Source organism: Pongo abelii, chromosome 15, assembly GCF_028885655.2.
Source record: "Pongo abelii isolate AG06213 chromosome 15, NHGRI_mPonAbe1-v2.0_pri, whole genome shotgun sequence".
Lineage (NCBI taxonomy): Eukaryota > Metazoa > Chordata > Mammalia > Primates > Hominidae > Pongo > Pongo abelii.
In genome coordinates this window covers 48,390,143-48,409,725 of record NC_072000.2, presented here as the reverse complement: position 1 = coordinate 48,409,725, position 19,583 = coordinate 48,390,143, and the positions used below count along the sequence as shown (strand labels likewise).

At 37.0% G+C, this 19,583-nt stretch overlaps 1 long non-coding RNA gene across 4 annotated transcripts in view; it reads left to right on the top strand.

The window, feature by feature from the left end:
* The window catches only part of LOC129049759 (uncharacterized), a 79,414-nt gene that overhangs the window by 23,288 nt on the left and 36,543 nt on the right, over positions 1 to 19,583 (top strand). For 3 of the 4 annotated variants that reach the window (XR_010136969.1, XR_010136971.1, XR_008513067.2), the window contains exon 1: positions 2,202 to 2,319. The exons of the other annotated variant lie outside the window; for it this stretch is intronic. This is a non-coding gene — a long non-coding RNA (uncharacterized LOC129049759). Of the gene's footprint in view, positions 1 to 2,201; positions 2,320 to 19,583 lie in introns of those variants that run through there. 4 annotated transcript variants of the gene reach the window in all.

The following is a 19,583-nucleotide window of genomic DNA, read 5'->3' as shown; positions in this document are numbered from 1 at the left end:
AATTCCAAAAAGATTCATAGTGCAAAATAAATAAGATCTAGGTACAAGAAAGATCACGTAGGAGCAAACACAAATGTAATTTTCTGTTATTTTTAAGGAAGCTAGTTTTTTGACCTGGGGTGTTTAACAAAGATTTCTCTTTTACCTGCAGTGTTTTGTTCTCAGTTATTAATGGATCAGTATTTTTTTTCCAGAGCACCCACCTGTTTTTTATGTAACCTTGAACTTCTTAATTTTTCTGTGTTAGTTGCTTCTACAAAGGCACTGCAGTTTCTGAAAACAAAGCGATGCAACTTAAGCCCTCCTATTGTGGATGAAACAGGACTTTGGGATGTGGCCATTGTCAGCAGCAGGGAATCAGAGATCACAGGGAAACTGAAGTCTAGACTCATAGTATACTTGGAAGGATGACTTACTATTGTTGTTTTTTGTATGAATACTTCCTGCAGTGATATAAAAGAGACATGAGATAAGAGAGATGGGTCGTCCGAATCATTTAGACCAAGTTCAAAATCAGGACAAAAATGTCTCTCTCTCTCTCTTTTTTTCGAGTCAGTGTCTCACTCTGTCACCTAGGCTGTAGGACAGTGGCATCATCATGGCTCACTTTAGCCTGGACACCCTGGGCTCAAGTGATCCTCCTGCCTCAGTGTCCCAATTATGTGGGACTAGCCTTGTGTGTCATCATGCCCAGATAATTTTTTATTTTTTAAATTTTTGTAGAAATGGGGTCCTACTATGTTGTCCAGGTTGGCCTTGAACGAGCCTCAAGTGACTCCTGCCTTGGCCTCTCGAAGGGCTGGAATTACAGGTGTAAGCCACCATGCCCAGCTTAAAATGTCTCTTTTTTGTTTTGAATTTTTCATCTACATTTTATGAAGAACTCAAATATAGGCTGACTCAAGTCTTATTTTCCTTAGTGTCACCTGACTTCATTTCCTTCTCATAATCTCATAGTTAAATATTCAAATTTTTTTATTAATAACTTATAAACCCATAATTTAATATAACCTATAGGGAATCTTTTTGGTTACTTTAGATATATGCATTTTCTTTGGACTAATCATTCCTGAAAATCTGGCTTTAAAATAGAATTTATATACTAAATTTCTTATTAGCATTTGAAAAAAAACTTGCTTATTTTGGACAGCATGTAAGTTATTTTTAAATTTTTTGAAAAGTTATCTTGATATTGGTCCCCAATCTATTTCTATTGTCTAATATTGGGTCCCATCATACATTACATTACTTTTTTGGATCCTACTATTAGTATGAGATCCCTACAGTTAACAGCTCTAGGCTGGGTGTGGTGGCTTATGCCTGTAATCCCAGCACTTTGGGAGGCTGAAGCAGGTGGATCACCTGAGGTCGGGAGTTCAAGACCAGCCTGACCAACATGGTGAAACCCTGTCTCTACTAAAAATACAAAATTAGCCGGGTGTGGTGGCGCATGCCTGTAATCCTAGCTACTCAGGAGGCTGAGGCAGGAGAATCACTTGAACCCGGGAGGCAGAGGTTGTAGTGAGCCAAGATCATGACATTGCACTCCAGCCTGGTGACAGAGCAAGACTGTGTCTCAAAAAAAAAAAAAAAAAAGAAAAGCTCTGAAGTGGGGGATGGTTAGGATGTATATCAGCTTTTTATGAATTTGGCAATTACTTCCACCTGTCTTGCATTGATCAAAAAGTACAAAGTATAACCATGATGAGAACTAACAAGTGGTAGAGGGAGAATATAAGAATTAGGGGTTATTATTGGACCTATTTTACATAATACTACATAAGAGGGTACTTACAGTAATACAAAACTTTTCCAAGGTTGTGTATATTTAGCAAGCAGATGGAGTTCTATAATAATGGTATCTCCTTTTTTCTCTTAAAATCAACTTTATTACTATAATTTGCATACAGCCAAGATTTTTAAGTTTGCAGTAGATTAGTTTTAACGAAAGTATGCAGTACTCCCCCGTCACCCACAGGAAATATGTTCCAAGACCCCCAGTGTATGCCTGAAAGTGCAGATATAACCAAACCATATAAATACTATGTTTTTTCCCTATACATACTTACTATGATAAAGTTTAATTTATAAATTAGCCACAGTGAGAGGTTAACAATAACTTAAAAAAGAACAATTATAACAATATACTATATTACATGGTTTATGTCTCTCAAAATATCTTATACATTCTTAACGATTTTCAGAAAGCAGTGTTGTAGATAACTGAAACTGCAGAAGAGAAAACTGTGAATAAAAGGGAACAACTGTACCCTTATAACCACCACTCTAATCAAGATATAGAACAGCTTCATCACTTCAGTAAGTTTCCTCATGCTCCTTTGCTTTGATCTTCACTCCCTACCCAACCCTAGGCAACTGCAAATCACTTGTCACTATAAATTATCCTGCCTGTCTGAAATAATACAGTATGTAAGCTTTTGTATATAGCTTTTTCATTAAGTATGTTTTAAGATTCTTCCATATTTTTGTAAGGATTAGTAGTGTGTACATTTTTATTTTTTATTTATGGAGTGATATTCCATTGTAGGAATATACCATAGTTTGCTAATTTATTTACCTGCTGATGATGATTTGAGTTGTTTATAATTTTAGGCTATTATTAATAAAAGCTGCTACAAACATTATGCTAAGGTATTTCTTTCTTTCTTCTTTTTCTTTTTTGGAGATGGAGTCTTGCTTTGCTCTGTTGCTCAGGCTGGAGTGCAATGGCGCGATCTTGGCTCACTGCAAGCTCCGCCTCCCGGGTTCACGCCATTCTCCTGCCTCAACCTCCTGAGTAGCTGGGACCACAGGCGCCCGCCACCACGCCCAGCTAATTTTTTGTATTTTTAGTAGAGATGGGGTTTCACTGTGTTAGCCAGGATGGTCTCGATCTCCTGACCTCGTGATCTGCCCGCCTCAGCCTCCCAAAGTGCTGGGATTACAGGCATGAGCCACTGTGCCAGGCCTAGTGCTAAGGTATTTCTATGGGAATAGATTTTCATTTTTCTTGGGGAAATATTTAGAATGAAAGTGCTAGGTCATATGGTTTGTATATTTGCAACATTATTAAGAAACTGGCAAACTGTTTTCTACAGTGGTTATACTACTATTTTACATTCTACTTAGCAATGTACCAGAATTTTAGTTCTATCAGTTGGTATTGTCAGTCTTTTAAAATAAGTGTGTACTGTTATTTCATTATTGTTTTAATTTACATTTTCCTGGTGACTAATGATGTTGAGTATATTTTCATGGCTTATTGGCCAGTTGTATATCTTCATTTGTAAAATGAATGTTCAAATTCACTTTACACAAACTAATTATGAGAACCCTGACTAGAGAACTAGAGAACTAGATAACCCTCTCTAGAGAACCCTGACTAATACAGATTGTGGTTGCAGGGGTGGTTTTAGAGGAACGGAGTATTAAGGATGGAGTCCTTTCGTTGGTTTTAGGGTTTCTGGAGGCGACTGTTTAATATCATTAGACCTTATTATTTGCTTATTTTAAAAATGTGTGTGTTTCTATGGGTTTTTTGTTTGTTTGTTTTGTAGATAGCATGTAGTTTGTTGCTCCTGCTTTGTTCTACAGCCTGACAATCTGCTTTTTAAATTGGGGTGTTTAGACCATTTACATTTAATTGGATGATCAAAATAGTGGGGATAATTTTTGATCTTGCCAGTAGCTTTGATTTGTCCAACATTATCTCCTTTCCCCCGTATTATCCTGCTTTCTCTTGGATTCAGTATCTTCTAGTACTTTATTTTATAGCAACTGTTGGTCTATTAGCTATACTTATTTGTTTTATTTTTAGTAGTTTCTAGAGGGTTACAATATACATCTTTAACTTATCATAATGTAATATTAACTTTTCACATGATATTTTAGCACTTCATAGTATAAGAACAGTATGTTTTCATTCTTACCTCCTGTCCTTTGTGCTATTATTATCAAGTGTTTTATTTCTACACAAGTTATAAACATAATTTATAGATTTTTCTTTAAACAGTTATCACTTAAGTAAATTTTAAAATGAGTAAGATATTTACTCACATACTTACCACTTTCAGCACTCTTTATTCCTTGTGCACATTTAAATTTCTATCTGGTATAATTTTCCACCAGTCAGAAGAACTTTCTTTAACATTAATTATAGTGCAGGTGTGGTGGCAATGAATTCTCTAAGTCTTTATTTGTTTGAAAATATCTTTATTTGCCTTAATTTCCAGAGAGTTTTTATTTTTTAAACTGGCTTACCAACTTGTTTTTCCTTTAATGTATGAAAGGTGTTATTCTGTTTTCTTCCAACTTATATTGTTTAAATAAAGTCTTATATTTATTCCCTGTATTTAAACTGTCTTTTTTTCTCCGGCTCCTTAATATTGTCTCTTTATCCAGCTTGAGGTTTGTTGATATTTGAGGGTCTGTGGGTTTATAGGTTTTTTTTTTAGGGCTTATGTATTTTATTTTTTATTGCTTTCATGTTTATTTATTTTTATTTATAATCACTTAAGCCTTAGGATTGTCATGAGTGTACATTAGAGTACTATAATATCAACTTTTATTTTAGATTTAGAGGGTACATGTGCAGGTTTGTTACATGGGTTTATTGCATGATACTCAGGTTTGAGGTATAAATTATTCCATCACCCAGGTAGTGAGTACTATATAGTACTCAATAGTTAGTTTTGCAGTCCCTGCACTCCTCCTTCCCTCCTGCTTCCAGTAGTCCCTGTGTCTGTTGTTTCTATCTTCATGTGCTTGTGTACCCAATGTTTAGCTCCCACTTCTAAGTGAGAATATGCAGTATTTGTTTTTCTGTTCCTCCATTAAGTCACTTAGGATAATGGATTGAAAGACTCAATATCATTAAAATGGCCATACTTCCCAAAGCAACCTACTGATTCAATGCTATCACAATCAAACTACCAATGTCTTTTTTGGTAGGAGAACCTTGACTAGTTGCAAGGACCCCTAATTGCATTCATGTTGCTGTAAAGGGCATGATTTTGTTATAAGTACCTCATTTTTTCTTTATGCAATCTGCCATTGATGGCCATCTAAGTTGATTCCCTGTCTTTGCTATTGTGAATGGTGGTTCACTGAACATGAGTTGTGATAGTTAACACTGAGTGTCAATTTGGTTGGATTGAAGGATGCAGTATCGATCCTGGGTGTGTCTGTGAGGGTGTTGCCAAAGGAGATTAACATTTGAGTTAATGGGCTGGGAAGGCAGACCTACCCTTAATTGGGTGGGCACCATCTAATCAGCTGCCAGTGAATATAAAGCAGGCAAAAAAAAGTGAAGAAGGGAGACTGGCCTAGCCTCCCAGCCTACATCTTTCTCCTGTGCTGGGTGCTTCCTGCCCTCGTACATCATATTTCAAGTTCTTCAGTTTTGAGACTCGGACTGGCTCTCCTTGCTCCTCAAGCTTGCAGGCAGCCTATTGTAGGATCTTGTGATCATGTAAGTTAATACTTAATAAACTCCTCTTTATGTATATAAAATATATATATATTACATATGACAGCCATAAACTCCCCTTCATTCATATATATAAATATGGGCGTATATATATATATATATATATATATATATATATATAAAAGGGCATATATATATATAAATAAAAGGGCATATATATATACACACAATTTTAGTTCTGTCCCTCTAGAGAACCCTAATACATGAATGCATGTGTTTTTTTTGTAGAGTGATTTATTTTCTTTTGGGTATATACCCAGTAATGGAATTGCTGAGTCAAATGGTAGTTGTTTTAAGTTCTATGAGAAATCTTCAAACTGATTTCCACACTGGCTGAACTGATTTACATTCCCACCAACAGTGTATAAGTGTTCCTTTTTTTCTGCAGCCTCACCAGCATCTATTATTTTTTGACTTTTTAACAAAAGCCATTCTGACTGACATGAGATAGTATCTCATTGTGGGTTTGATTTGCATTGCTCTAACAATGAGTAATGAGCATTTTTTCAGGTTTGTTGCCTGCTCATATGTCTTTTTTTGAGAAGTGTCTTTTCATGTCCTTTGCCCACTTTTTAATGGGGTTGTTTGGCTTTTGCTTGTTGAGTTGTTTAAGTTCCTTATAGATTATGGGTATTAGTTTTTTGTTGGATTCATAGTTTGCAAATATTTTCTCCTGTTCTGTAGCTTACATGTTTACTCTGTTAATAGTTTTTATTTCTGTGAAGAAGCCGTTTAGTTTAGTTAGGTCCCTTTTGTCAATTTTTGTTTTTGTTGCAATTGCTTTTGAAGACTTAGTCATAAATTCTTTCCCAAGGCTGACGTCCAGAATGATGTTTCCTAGGTTTTCTTCTAGGATTCCTATAGTTTGAGGTCTTACATTTAATTGTGTAATCCATCTTAAGTTAATTTTTGTATATGGTGAAAGGTAGAGGTCCAGCTTTATTCTGCATATGGCTAGCCAGCTATCCCAGCACCATTTATTGAATACAGAGTCCTTTCCTCTTTGCTTTTTTTGTCAACTTTGTTGAAGATCAGATGATTGTAGGTGTGTGGCTTTGTTTCTAGGTTCTCTGTTCTGTTCCATTGGTATATATGTTTTTATACCAGTACCATACTGTTTTCGTTACTGTAGCTTCATTAGCATAGTTTGAAGTTATATATATATATATATATATATATATATATAAAACTGCCTCCAGCTTTGTTCTTTTTGCTTAGGATTTCCTTGGCTACTTGTACTTATTTTTGTTCCATATGAATTTTAGCATAGTTTTTCCAGTTCTATGAAAAAGGCCATTGGTAGTTTGATTGGGATAGCTTTGAATCAGTAGGTTGCTTTGGGAAGTATGGCCATTTTAATGATATTGATTCTTTCAATCCATGAGCGTGGAATATTTTTCCATTTGTGTCATATGTAATTTCTTTCAGCAGTGTTTTGTATTTATCTTTTCTGTGCAGTATACGATCTGTTGTCAAGCAAATGCAGTAGTTTTTTAATTTCAAATATTATGGTTTTCATCTCTAGATTTTTTTTTAATTTTCCCTTTGTCTCCTCATTATCTTCACATTTAAAAAATTCTGAACATATTTATGATAGCTTTTCAAAACTTTTTGTCTACTAATTCCATAAGCTCTGTCATTCCTAGGTCTATTTCTATTGACTAGTTTTCTTTTACTTACATGTTACATTTTTCTGCATCTTTTTATGTTTAGTATTTTTTTTTCTCTTGAGACAGAGTCTTGCTCTGTCAATCAGACTGGAGTTTAGTAGCACAATCATGGCTCACTGCAGCCTTAACCTCCCAGACTCAAGGATCCTTCTATTTCAGTCTCCTGAGCAGCTGGGACCACAAGTGCATGCTACCATGCCTGGCTAACTTATTATTATTTGTAACCTAGAGTTGGCATTTCCTCATCTGTGTAAGTTGGGGTAATAGTGTCTACTTCATAGAAATACCAGTGATTAGAAATAATTGTGTAAAATGGTCTAGCATAATTCCCAAAATGTGGTAGGAAAGTACTCTCACTGATAACTACATGGTTAGGACCTTCATCACTATCATCAACATTAGCAGCATCATTGTAATTGGTTGCTTTGTTACAAAGAATATGTGTGTGTGTGGATAGGGGTATATCTATATGTATACACATACACACTTTTGGTTTTGTTATGTTGCTCAGAAGACTGATGGGACTATGTTAAATAATTTAGCTTATATTACATAATTGGTTATGTCATTATAATAAATAAAAACAAATTTTTCTTTTTCAGAAATGTTACAGTTGTAGTAATCATTGAGAGATTCCTCCCAGGGTCCCCTTCCCTCCAAATATTTTTTAGTGAGTGGCATTATATGCAAATACCATGCCTATTGAATTTTTGTTGTGGTGATGGCATTTCATGTAAATAAATTACTTTGACCTTTAATAAATCATTTAACTATTGCCTATGTAGATAGCATTAAGTAAAATCTAAGAAATATACCAAGGATACCACTTATATATTAATTTCAGCTTAGAAACTCTATGTGTCACTTTTTTTCCCTTTATTATTTTCAGAGGGAATATCCTCTCTGTTGCCATGTATGGTGATATTGATGTCCAATTTCTGTCAGCTGTCTTTGTGACTCTAAATCAGAGATCGGCAAACTATAATCCATGAGCCACACTTGACTCACCATCTGTTTTTGTAATAAAACTTTACTGAAACACAGGCATACCCATTTGTTTATGTATTATCTGTGGCTGCTTTTGTGCTATAATGGCAGAGTTCAGTACTTGCAACAGAGAATTTATGACCTATAAAGCCTAAAATACATTCTTTTTCAGAAATGTTAACTAGTATAGTTGTAGTAATCATTGAGAGATTCTCTGGTCTTTTACAGGCATTTGCAAATTCCTTCTCTAAATCAATAAATCCCACACTTTGGAACTCTGCTGGTCCTTGTGGGCCGTATGTTTGGTTAGCCCTTACCATTCGTAAACTAGAAACAGCAATTTCCTAAGATGAGCCCTGAAATAGTTTCAAACTGTCTTTTTAAAATATAAGCATTGGTATCACGATGTTTTAATTCTTAAAGAGTCATTTGAAAATAATTTGTAACATTGTTTTTTAGCTTGATATATATCCTTACTTAGCAAATGCTAATGATAATTTTAAGAAGGGTGGGGTGGGCCTATATTTTGTTTGTAAGGATATAAATAATCCATACTCTACTTGTAATTTTACTTGTAATTATTTCCCATATCCTCCATTTCCTTTCAAAGCAAAGGAAGCATCACTGTTTTCCAGAAAAGTCTTGTTTTCTCTCAATGGTAGCCTACGCTTGCTGTGCAATGATAAGAAGTTCATTTTGCAAAGTAAGCTCTTAGAGATACATGGTGTAATTATCATGTGATGATGGAACAAAAGCCAACCAAGTATTGCCAATTTATCTGGCTAGGGCAATTTTTCTCTTCAGAGAACAGATTGCTAACACTGTATCATGCTAGTTACATTGGCTACTTTCAAATTTGTAGGATGAAATTGAGAAAGCAATCATTGTTGAGGGCATGGGGCGTGGAATGGGAATGAAGAGCTCTCTCTCCTCTCTCTCAAATCTTTTGAGAAGAGGAGGCTAAATTCAGGCAGCTAGAAAATACACATAAACTCTTGATTTTAGTAAATCACTTGAGAGCAGACAGGTGCATGATACAACAGGTAGCTCTAAAAATGTTAAAATACAACAGCATAGATGCCAAGATATATCCTCTCCCAAAAGCCAGCCTCCAGTTTGATTTTGTGCCAGGGGTTAAAGATTAGAAGCTTTAGGCCAGGTGCGGTGGCTCACACCTGTAATCACAGCAATTTGGGAGGCCGAGGTGGGCGGATCACCTGACGTCAGGACTTGGAGACCAGCCTAGCCAACATGGCAAAACCTTGCCTCTACTAAAAATACAAAAAGCCTGGCATGGTGGTGCATGCCTGTAATTCCAGCTACTTGGGAGGGTGAGGCAGGAGAATCACTTGAACCTGGGAGGCAGAGGTTGCAGTGAGCTGAGATCGTGCTACTGAATTCCAGCCTGGGTGACAGAATGAGACTCCATCTCAAAAAAAAAAAATAAATAAATAAGTAAATAAAATAAAAAATAAAAATAAAATAAAAATAAAAGATTAGAAGCTTTATAAAAAGTCATTTTGTTTCTAAAGCAACTTTGCATTTTAAAGATCCATCTCTTTTGTATCCGTCTGAAATAAATTTTGCATTCTCTGATTCATTTCCTATTTCATGATGATACTTTTCCTTTCTAAAATTTTCTCTTAATATTTTTAGAATTATTAATATCTTTCATTTCTTTGCTGTATGCCATTTTTCTGAGTTAATTAAAATCAACTTTTCCATTTCCTCTTTCATCTAATTTCTTCCAAATGTTCTGGGAAAATATTTCCTCCCATGAAAGGTATCTACATTTTTAATAGATTTAACTTCAGCATATTCAGTGCTTATTATTGCCAAGATGCTGTTCCAGGAGATTTTGGGAGATAAAAGGAAAGGACAAAACATGGACTCTCCTCAAATTTTTTATGTTAGTTATATGTAAATTTTTGCTAGTTATAAAATTTGGGAACAATGATAGATGGGTGGATATTAATAGAGTGGAACAGCATCCATGTTACATTATATAAGTAGGTCATAATAATAGTGTAGACAAAATATACTGCTGTGAAAGCATTAGCAGTATATTTTTGTGTAGTTTTAAAAGGTGGTCATCGTTCACATGTGGAGGGCTTCGCTCTCTCTCCCATGCCATCTTCACATCAGAAAGAATCCACGTATCTTATCGGCTTAGTTATTATTCTCTGTCAGTCTCTTTGGGATTACAGTTATTCTGCTTAGTTCTCTTAAACCTGTGGCATCAGAGTGGATCTACTTTATGTGTTTTTCATTCTCTCTCCAAGTAGATCCATGTCTGGACTAGCTCTAGCATCTAATTTATGGGATTATCATTGCTAATCTAGCAATTAGTCCTTCCTCTCCTCCATCGTCTCTGATTTATTTCCTATAACCAGAGCTAGTTAATGAATAAATTACCTTGTTTATGTGCCCACAGGGATCATAATAGTAAGAACTGTCATATACTGGAGAGAGAATAGAGTAATGGTTAAGTCTTTAAATCCACATTGCCTAGGTTTAAACCCTTGCTCTGTTACATAGATGGACAGTTGCAGGCAAGTCATTTGCCTTTCTGTTTCCTATGTCAAAAGGAAATATTGACAGTATTTGACTCACACTCAGTGGAGCAGATTAAATGAGGTTATTCCTGTAAAGTGTATAGAATGGTATTAGGCATAGAGAGACCACTTGATAAATGATGTTTTATTACCATTAAAGATGAGCATGCAGGCTTGGAAAAAGATCTCCCTCTTCTACTTTTGATTTTGAAGATAAAAGCATGTCCCTGTCCAAATTTTTAGGATTTCACATCTTTGCGGTCAGTATTTGCTGTGGGAGGCTGTGAATAAATGTAATAAATTGGGATGACTTTCTGAAAAACAAAAGGTTTGGGTTGTGATTAAAGAAAACTTATGATAGGGCAAACAGTAGGAAAGAAATTGCCAACTGTGCCAGACATCAGTATTGAAGAGTAAAGACCAATTGTTAGGATGCCTCTAAAATTAATGTGGCTGGAAAAGTATGCACAGTTTATGAGGGTGATGAAAATTCTCATCTTTAGGAAAGTCATGTTACAAAAGGGAAGGTCACCTTGATGACTGCCATGGAGCTGCCTGGTATGTGATGATATAGGGCCCAGCTGTCCCAGTATAGATTGTTCCACGATGGAGAGTTTTACATCCTTTGTGGGCAAGTCTGTGCTGAAGCCTGGAAACCAGAATTGGAAATTCTGGATTAGATCCATTTGGAAAGTCTTGATTATTTCCTAGTTTCATCTTTTAGAATTTTTCTACAATGTGTTGACAGTTGGCCTCTGCCTTAACATCTCTTGAGCTCGAATGGATCCCTGTACAGCAGGATTAATGATTCCTCTTTTGAACAGTTCTGATATACAGCAAGGCATTTTAACTTTGAGCTACTGATAGTCTCCTCATTATTTATACCCTAGTTGTAGAGTTTCTTCTTTTCACTCTGCTATGGTCTGAATGTTTGTCTCCCCACATATTTATTTATAAGTTGAAATCATAACACCAAAGGTGATGATATTAAGAGGTGGACTTTTGGAAAGTGATTAGCTCATGAGGGTACAGCCCTCATAAATGAGATTAATACCCTTATAAAAAAGGCCCAAGGGGGCTTGCTAGCCCCTTCCACCCTGTGAGGACACAATGTGAAGGCGCCATCTGTGAACAAGAAAGCAGGCCCTCATCAGACACCGCATCTGCTGATCGTTGATCTTGGACTTTCCAGCCTCCTAGAACTCTGAGAAAAAAAATTCTGTTGTGCATAAGCCATCCAGTTTGTATATAGGATTTTTTTTTTATAGTAGTGAGTAAGCCGAATGGACTAAGACAGGCTCTCATCACAGCTTGATCGTATATCTATCCTTGCAATTACCATAATCGTTTACTTGCCCCAATAATGTTAACGTATCACAATTACACTGACCAAGACTAATCTCTGACAAGTCATCAAAACTTTGAGGACAACTGTGACTGCAAACTAGTCTCCAGCAATTTTTATCCACCTTACAAAAAATGTTATTTGTGAAAATATATCTTGGCGTATTTTTTAAAAATTCGATTGTTCTCTTTCTTTAAGTATTGATATTTTATGCTTGTTCCAGTTTGTGTACATCTTGAGAGAGTCATAACACTGTTGATTACATGTGCTGCTTACCTCCTTAAATCATTATTGTAAAGCCTTCTGGCTTCTTTGGCTAACCTTATAAAACCATAGGAGGTTTTGGTATTCATTCCAAATAGGCTATGGTATCTTTAATTTCAGAGATATGCCTTTGTTTTTTAGGAGCTCTTGTGCCTAACACTGTGCCTAGCACTGTTAAAATTTCAATATGTTTCCATGGATAAATAATAAAATGAAAATGTCACTAAATTATTAGACATTTTTTCTTAGAAAAAAGGAGACCCTACGTTACTTTTACTTTTCCTGAAATATTTAGGAAGCTCCCTGATTCTTCTGGGAATGTAACATTAGTTGAAATCATTAGGACTTTAGTATTTTTGCTTATGATTGTTTCTTTTCATTTCTTGAGTGCACATTTTGAATTAGTTTCAGAAACTGAGTTTTGGACCTCTGAGCCATGCTATTAACCAAGTCATTTAGCAGTATGAAAGTGTTTTCAGGGAGATAGATCCAGAGAAAATAATTTCCCTTCTCACCACTGACTAGAACTTTGGAAACTGCCATTTTAACTCCCGAAGTTGGTGATAGCAGTGTGTAGCTTCTGTATCTATTCTAAACGCAACCTTCCACAGCGCTTTTATAAAGTTTGCATTGGCATCCCTGAACATCCCGTTAATTAAGAATTCGCAGCCCTGTTTCTCCTTCATTCTCCTCCATGGCTGTGCTGTCAGGTTTTGCGTTTCTTCCTTAGTAACAGAAACTGAAATGAGAATTCCGAGTGGAGGCATCACTCCCCGAGGAGACTGAGAACACCACACTCTTCTGAACTTGCTCTTTCTCAGAGCATCTGTCAGTTATGACTCACTTGTTAAAACGTGGACATTTCACCATTCTGTCATTCACTTAGAAATAGTGTATACCCCTTGGGCAAGTAGTTTCTTTGCAGAAAGTAGTGTAACAGAAATTGTTAGTTAATAAATCATTATTTTAACCATGCCCTCATGAACATAACCAACACTTTTCTCAAATAGCCTGTTGGTAGATAACTCCTATTTAAAGTCCTTTTGAAATAAATGGGGGTATTAATATCTACCTCACTGGGTTGTTATAACCATTAAGTGGCTAATGTACTTAAACTGGTTTGCATTATGGCTGAGAAATAACAGGCAATTAATAAAGTTTATTATTTTTAATATTTTTATAGTAATAAGTTCATATGTAACATAAATAAACTGCTAATTATTTAACTAAATTTCCAGAGAGCCTAGGGAGAGAGCAATAATCTTACTGTAAATCAGCCCTAAAATTGCAGTCATAAACGTGAAGGATCAACCTGTTTTTATTTTGTACATTTCTTTTAAATCAATTAAATTTGATGAATTTTGAATAGAAAACAGATAGTTGACAAGAAAGGAGCTATCATATCACTGTTAATGAATGCATGACTGCAAAGGAGTTTGATGTATCATAGTGAAGATGTAAGTTTGTTCCTGGACCAAACCGAGGGTCAGGCTGCTTATTCTCACAGCCCAATAATGAGATGTAGATGAACTGGGAAAGAAGGGAGGTTTTCATTTCTGTAACTGGTTACAGGGAGAAGGCCTGGAAATTATCACCAGACCAACTCAAAATTACAAAGTTTTCCAGAGCTTGTATATCTTCTAAGCTACATGTCTACATGTAAGTGTGCATTAATCTAAAGACATAAGTGATTAACTTCTTCTAATCTAAAACCAAGATCTGAGTCCTGAAGGCCTTCCTCTGGAGCCCCAGTAAGTTTACTTAATCTAGATGGGTCCAGGCGCCAGGGGTGATTACCCTTATCTTGTCTCCTGCTAAATCATGGAGGTTTGGGGCGTTCCTTTAGTCCCCAATAAAGCTTGTTTGTGGAGGTCTGGGGAATTCCTTCAGATCACCAATAAAATTTTTTTTAATCCTAAACGAGTTCTGTTAATAATTCCTTTGTTATCTTGTCACGTTTCAAGGCCCAGGAAAGGCCAAAGCCAAACTCTTGGTGGGCTTTTGTTACATTCCAGCCTTTGTATGAGGGCACTGGCTCTATCAGCTGTTAACATTTAACCTAACTACTCAGTCAGTGCTAAAACAGTTGTAATGGAGGCCTGCATTAGCGAGACCTGGCCTGCCACTAGTTGACATACTCTGCACCTTCCTATGATGTAGTATTTTTATTTTCTGTTTTAAAGCCCAAGGAGGACTGATTTTGGTAGCTGGCTTTTAAAGGCCATTTCCTTTCTTAACTTCAGTTTCAGCTTAAGTATATGTTTAAAGCTTAATAAGTATACATAAAGCTGCTAAGTTTATATTTAATGTAATACACCAAATATATATAGGCTGTTGATTTTTTTCTGAATAATATTAATTTTGTCTTTATTTTACACACCTCCAATTTAATGTGCAGTTGAAGTGATAACTGTTTCTTATGAAGAAATTAACTGATTATTTCACTTAAATTTGTGTTAAGAGTTACAGCAACTTGCTTTCCAAAAATAGACAAGCAGTAAGGTGGAAAGGATTTTTGTTACATTTACTGTACTGTTTTAGAAAACGTGGTACCTTTTCTAAAGTTTGTGAACTTGTTAATTATCTTGGCATTTTCTGGAGTTGGAACAGTTTCAAAATAAATTCACATATTTTCACTGTGATAGTCAGAATTTCTTTGCCAAAATTGACTTAAACAGGCAAAGCTTAGTATAGTTTACAAAACAGGATTATTTAAATTTATTTTTAGTAATCTGCCCCAATTCCTCATTTGCTGTTACGAACTTGCTGAGGCAGACATGTAATTTCTCTGGACCTTTTCAAATCTTTATGTGAACCTGTAAGTATGTAATTGAGGGCAGTTTTCAGTCTCTCACTTGTATTAATTCTGTGTGTGTGTTTAAAAAAAGGATAGGTAATAGATTGGCTCAGGAATCCCATACAAAAGGCAGAATTGCACGTAATTTTTACCATAAGTCTTGAAACTAGGGATCACATTTATATGCCTACATAGATAAGTCATCAGGTGTTTTGGAAAATTAGAGACAAAAAGTTTTGTACAATATTACTTTGCTGTTGTTGCAGAAATTCAGTCTCAGGAGGTAATGGTTTTGCAAAGGTGCCGGGAAGTGGTAGCATTCCAGATATATTCTGAACGTACAGACCACAGGATTTCCTGACAATTGGATTAAGTTTACGAAAAATACAGGCATCAAGAATGACCCTAAGGATTTTGACCTAAGCAACTGGAAAGATGGAGTCACCATCCTGTGAGAGAGGAAGACTAAAGATGAAGCATTTTTTCAGGGCAAATACTGAATTTCAGAAATGTTATTATTATTTTTTTTACTTAAAGACTAGTGTGATAGTAATAGAAATGTTCATTTTGAGATACGTATTACACATCAGTGAATAACTTCTCTTTGTTTTCCAGAATCCTCTTCTACTCTTCTCCTTTACCCTATTCTCCAATAGACTGATCTATGTTCATTTCATTGGTAGATCTCTATGCCCTTTGGCTCTCGATTATGTTCAGTCAATGGGGAGCTCACAGATGGGAGAGGGAAGGAAAGTGAAGTTTTTAGATCTATTCTCCTGGCTTCCTCACAGTCCTATTTTTTTCTCAGGTTCTCTGTATTACTTACCCGAGCACATGTTACCACTATTCTCCTGGTGGCCTCATCTATATGATTCTCTCCTTCCAGTTTCTAGTAACTGCCTCTTCCCCTTACCGTTTTGGACCTGCAGGTCTTAACAGCTCTGGTGCTGCTGACCCAGAGTCATTGTACTAACTACCCTCGATCCCCCATCCCCTCCCTACAACTTTGTAAATAGTCACTTTGTAAACAAACCTTCCTCAAATTGCTAAATTTGGCCTGCCTTCTTGTTCTTATCAGGACCATAAATGCTATAACATCCAAGCAGAACCACTCTCCCTCTCTGGGAAGTGGCTGGGGTTAAAGGCATTGCTCGTGTTCATGTCTCTTTCTCCTTTGGAATGGCTAATCAGAAACTCAAAAGAATGCAGCCACTTGTGTCTCACCCATCTGTGCCCTAGAAGCTACCTCCCTGTTTCCAGTCTTCCTGCCTTTGCTTCAAGTTGTCCCACCTTTCCAGACTGAACCAATGTACTTCTTACATATATTGTCTCATGTCTTCCTAAAATGTATACAATGTATAAAGCCAAGCTGTGCCCCAGCTACCTTGGGCACATTCCGTCAGAACTTCCTGAGGCTGTGTTATGGGTGCGTCCTCAACCTTGGCAAAATAAACTTTCTAAATTAACTGAGACCTGTCTCAGATTTTCTGGGTTCACATACTTTTCTCTGCAGCTGAGTCAGTCCTCAGAGTATTGACCTCACCTCTGTATTCCAGCCCAATTTCAGTCCTAGTGTATGAATGGCAGAGGTGGTTTTTGAATGGGTAACAGGTGGAGAAGGAGGAGGAGTGGGGTTTGGGGCTGAATGCTTGGAAGCAGGAGGGGCCACCAGGGTGGAGGATTTGGATGGGTAAGGATTGGATGCAGGGGGATAAGAATACAGAGGGGGTTTATCTGCAGGGTCAAAGGGAGTTTTGGAGGAAGGAGAGACCTGGGGAGGGTTTTTATTAAGAAGAAAGATTTTATGAGAGATGCAAGCTTGACACAGGGAGGGTTGATATTTAAGGTAAAAGCAGAAGGAGGCCTGAATATAGAGAACCTCTTGCCATTTGCCATTCCTGGTTATAAAGTTGTTAAATTCCTGAGAATTTGCAAGTTAAAGGTGCCATTTTCAGGCCATTGGCTGTCATTATCTAATGTGTTTTGGTGCCAGGCCGTGTTACAGTAAAAGACTAAACACTTAAGCCAAGTTTGGCGAGGTCATGAAGGAGACAGCACAGTGGAGAGGGTATAGGAATGTGGGATTTTTTAGCATCTATGTGGATTGGTGAGAAGCATCCCAGGGTGTCTGTTTTTGTTCTAGGCATCCCCAGACAAAAGACAGAGACCCAGAATCCTCTTTCTAAAGAGGACGGTCAAACTGAGAAGAAAACTGGGCAACCCCAAGATTTCTTCTAGCTTAGTCTCGCTGGTCCTCTGAGGACATGGACAGTGGACCTGACTTTTCCCGGGTACCGTGAGAAAGCCAGGGGAGGGCAGATCTTACCAGTCAGCTGAATTAGTGTCCGATGTTGGATGTTCCGGTTGGAATCAGCAAAGGGCCTCTTGGACTGCAGCTGCACGAGGGAGAGAGAGAGAAAGAGAGAGAGAGAGAGAGAGAGAGAAAGGGAGGATGAGGGAAAAGTGAAGTGAGAGAAAAGACAGGGCAGGTGGCCAGAGACCCTCAAGATCCAGGAGTTAACTTAGGATGAGCGGCCATTGCCCACTGCTTCCTGGGTTGCAAGGGAGCCTCTGCCCCCAGCACTCGTCCCAGGTTTTAGCACCAAATGTAAGAGTTAAAGAAAGAGGTAAGAAACACGAAACGTGCCACATTTTCTTAATCCTAATCCAGTCTATCATTGTTGGACATTTGGGTTGGTTCCAAGTCTTTGCTATTGTGAATAGTGCCACAATAAACATACATGTGCATGTGTCTTTATAGCAGCATGATTTATAATCCTTCGAGTTAAGAAAATGTGGCACATATACACCATGGAATACTATGCAGCCATAAAAAATGATGAGTTCATGTCCTTTGTAGGGACATGGATGATGCTGGAAACCATCATTCTCAGCAAACTATCGCAAGGACAAAAAACCAAACACCGCATGTTCTCACTCATAGGTGGGAATTGAACAATGAGAACACATGGACACAGGAAGGGGAACATCACACACCGGGGCCTGTTATGGGGTAGGGGGAGGGGGGAGGGATAGCATTAGGAGATATACCTAATGTTAAATGACAAGTTAATGGGTGCAGCACACCAACATGGCACATGTATACATATGTAACAAACCTGCATGTTGTGCACATGTACCCTATAACTTAAAGTATAATAAAAAAAAAAGAGAAAATGTTAAATAAACACTCTTTGATGAACTAAAAAAAAAAAAAAAAAAGAAGGAAACACGAAACGTGGCTTGGCAGTCAAAGACAGGTTTTCTTTAGTTAAAACCTGAGAGGTGCTCCTGGCCGATTGAGGTCAGGAGTGCTTTCTCTTACAGACTAAGAGTATATATTGATTTTAGGGTGAGGGGGGTTTATCATAAGCTTGGAATGTTTATTTGTGTGGAGAAGTTTATAGTGGGGTTGGAATCTCTCTGGGAGGAGGGGAGGTTATCTGGGGCAGACATCTTTCAGGTCCTAAGGGGGGTTATCTCGAGGCTAGCATCTTCCCAGCTGGAGGGGCTTATCTAGGGGCCAGCATGTCTCTGGTTGGGGAGGAGTTTGGAATGTTTCTGGTTGGAGATGTTATTTGTGGTTTATGGTCATGCTGACCTTAGCCATTATACTGATGCCCTTTGGATTTAGGTGGTTTTTTATTAAGGTGAACTTTAGAATGAGGGGCTTGTCCAAGATGGCAATGCTCCTGCTCTGTTAGTAAGTGCTTGATCAATATTGAATAAATAAACAAACTGGGATATAAAATCTGGGATGAGACAACTCTCACATTCAGGGAAGAATATGAGGGTTCAAAGGTTTAGAGGGAGTTGGGTGGGGTAGTAGGGGAAAGCGAAAGTGGGATACAAAATAGGAATTTAGGTGGAGGTAGTGTCAATAAATTACCAACTTCACAGTTTTGTCTAGACCTGCCCATGCTGAACTTTTAGAAAAAAAAACTAGAGACATCATGATAAAGCTGAAGATTAGCATATTCAGAGGATCTGAAGTAGTACATTGTATTGCATAGGTTGGAAATGGGTATTTTGTTCCTTAAATATTCAGATAGTAGATATAGATACAGTTTCTGGAGAAATAACCCTCAGCATATTCTATCTATATCAGGGAAAGTTCCACTGAAAGAGGCTTCCAATCCTCTGTGATTGAGGGTGAAACTCTGTAAAATTTCAAGTCTGTGGAATGAAAAGATACTGTTCTTATTCCCACGTTTGGTAGATTTGGAGAGTTTTGGTGTTGAGATTTTACTGAGCTGTGTCTGATGTTATACTAGGTAGGCTGTGTTTACAGGGACCAGAAGGGATTGTATGATTATTTCAATTTAAAAACTCAACTAATAATGGAATATATTAAGCCACAATGCCAAGAAGAATTTAAATGTTTCTTGTTTCCCATTTCTAATTATACAATTGTCTTTTCTGCTTAATTTTAGAATGCTCATGGTATGATTTAATATGTTTAATTTTACTACCATCA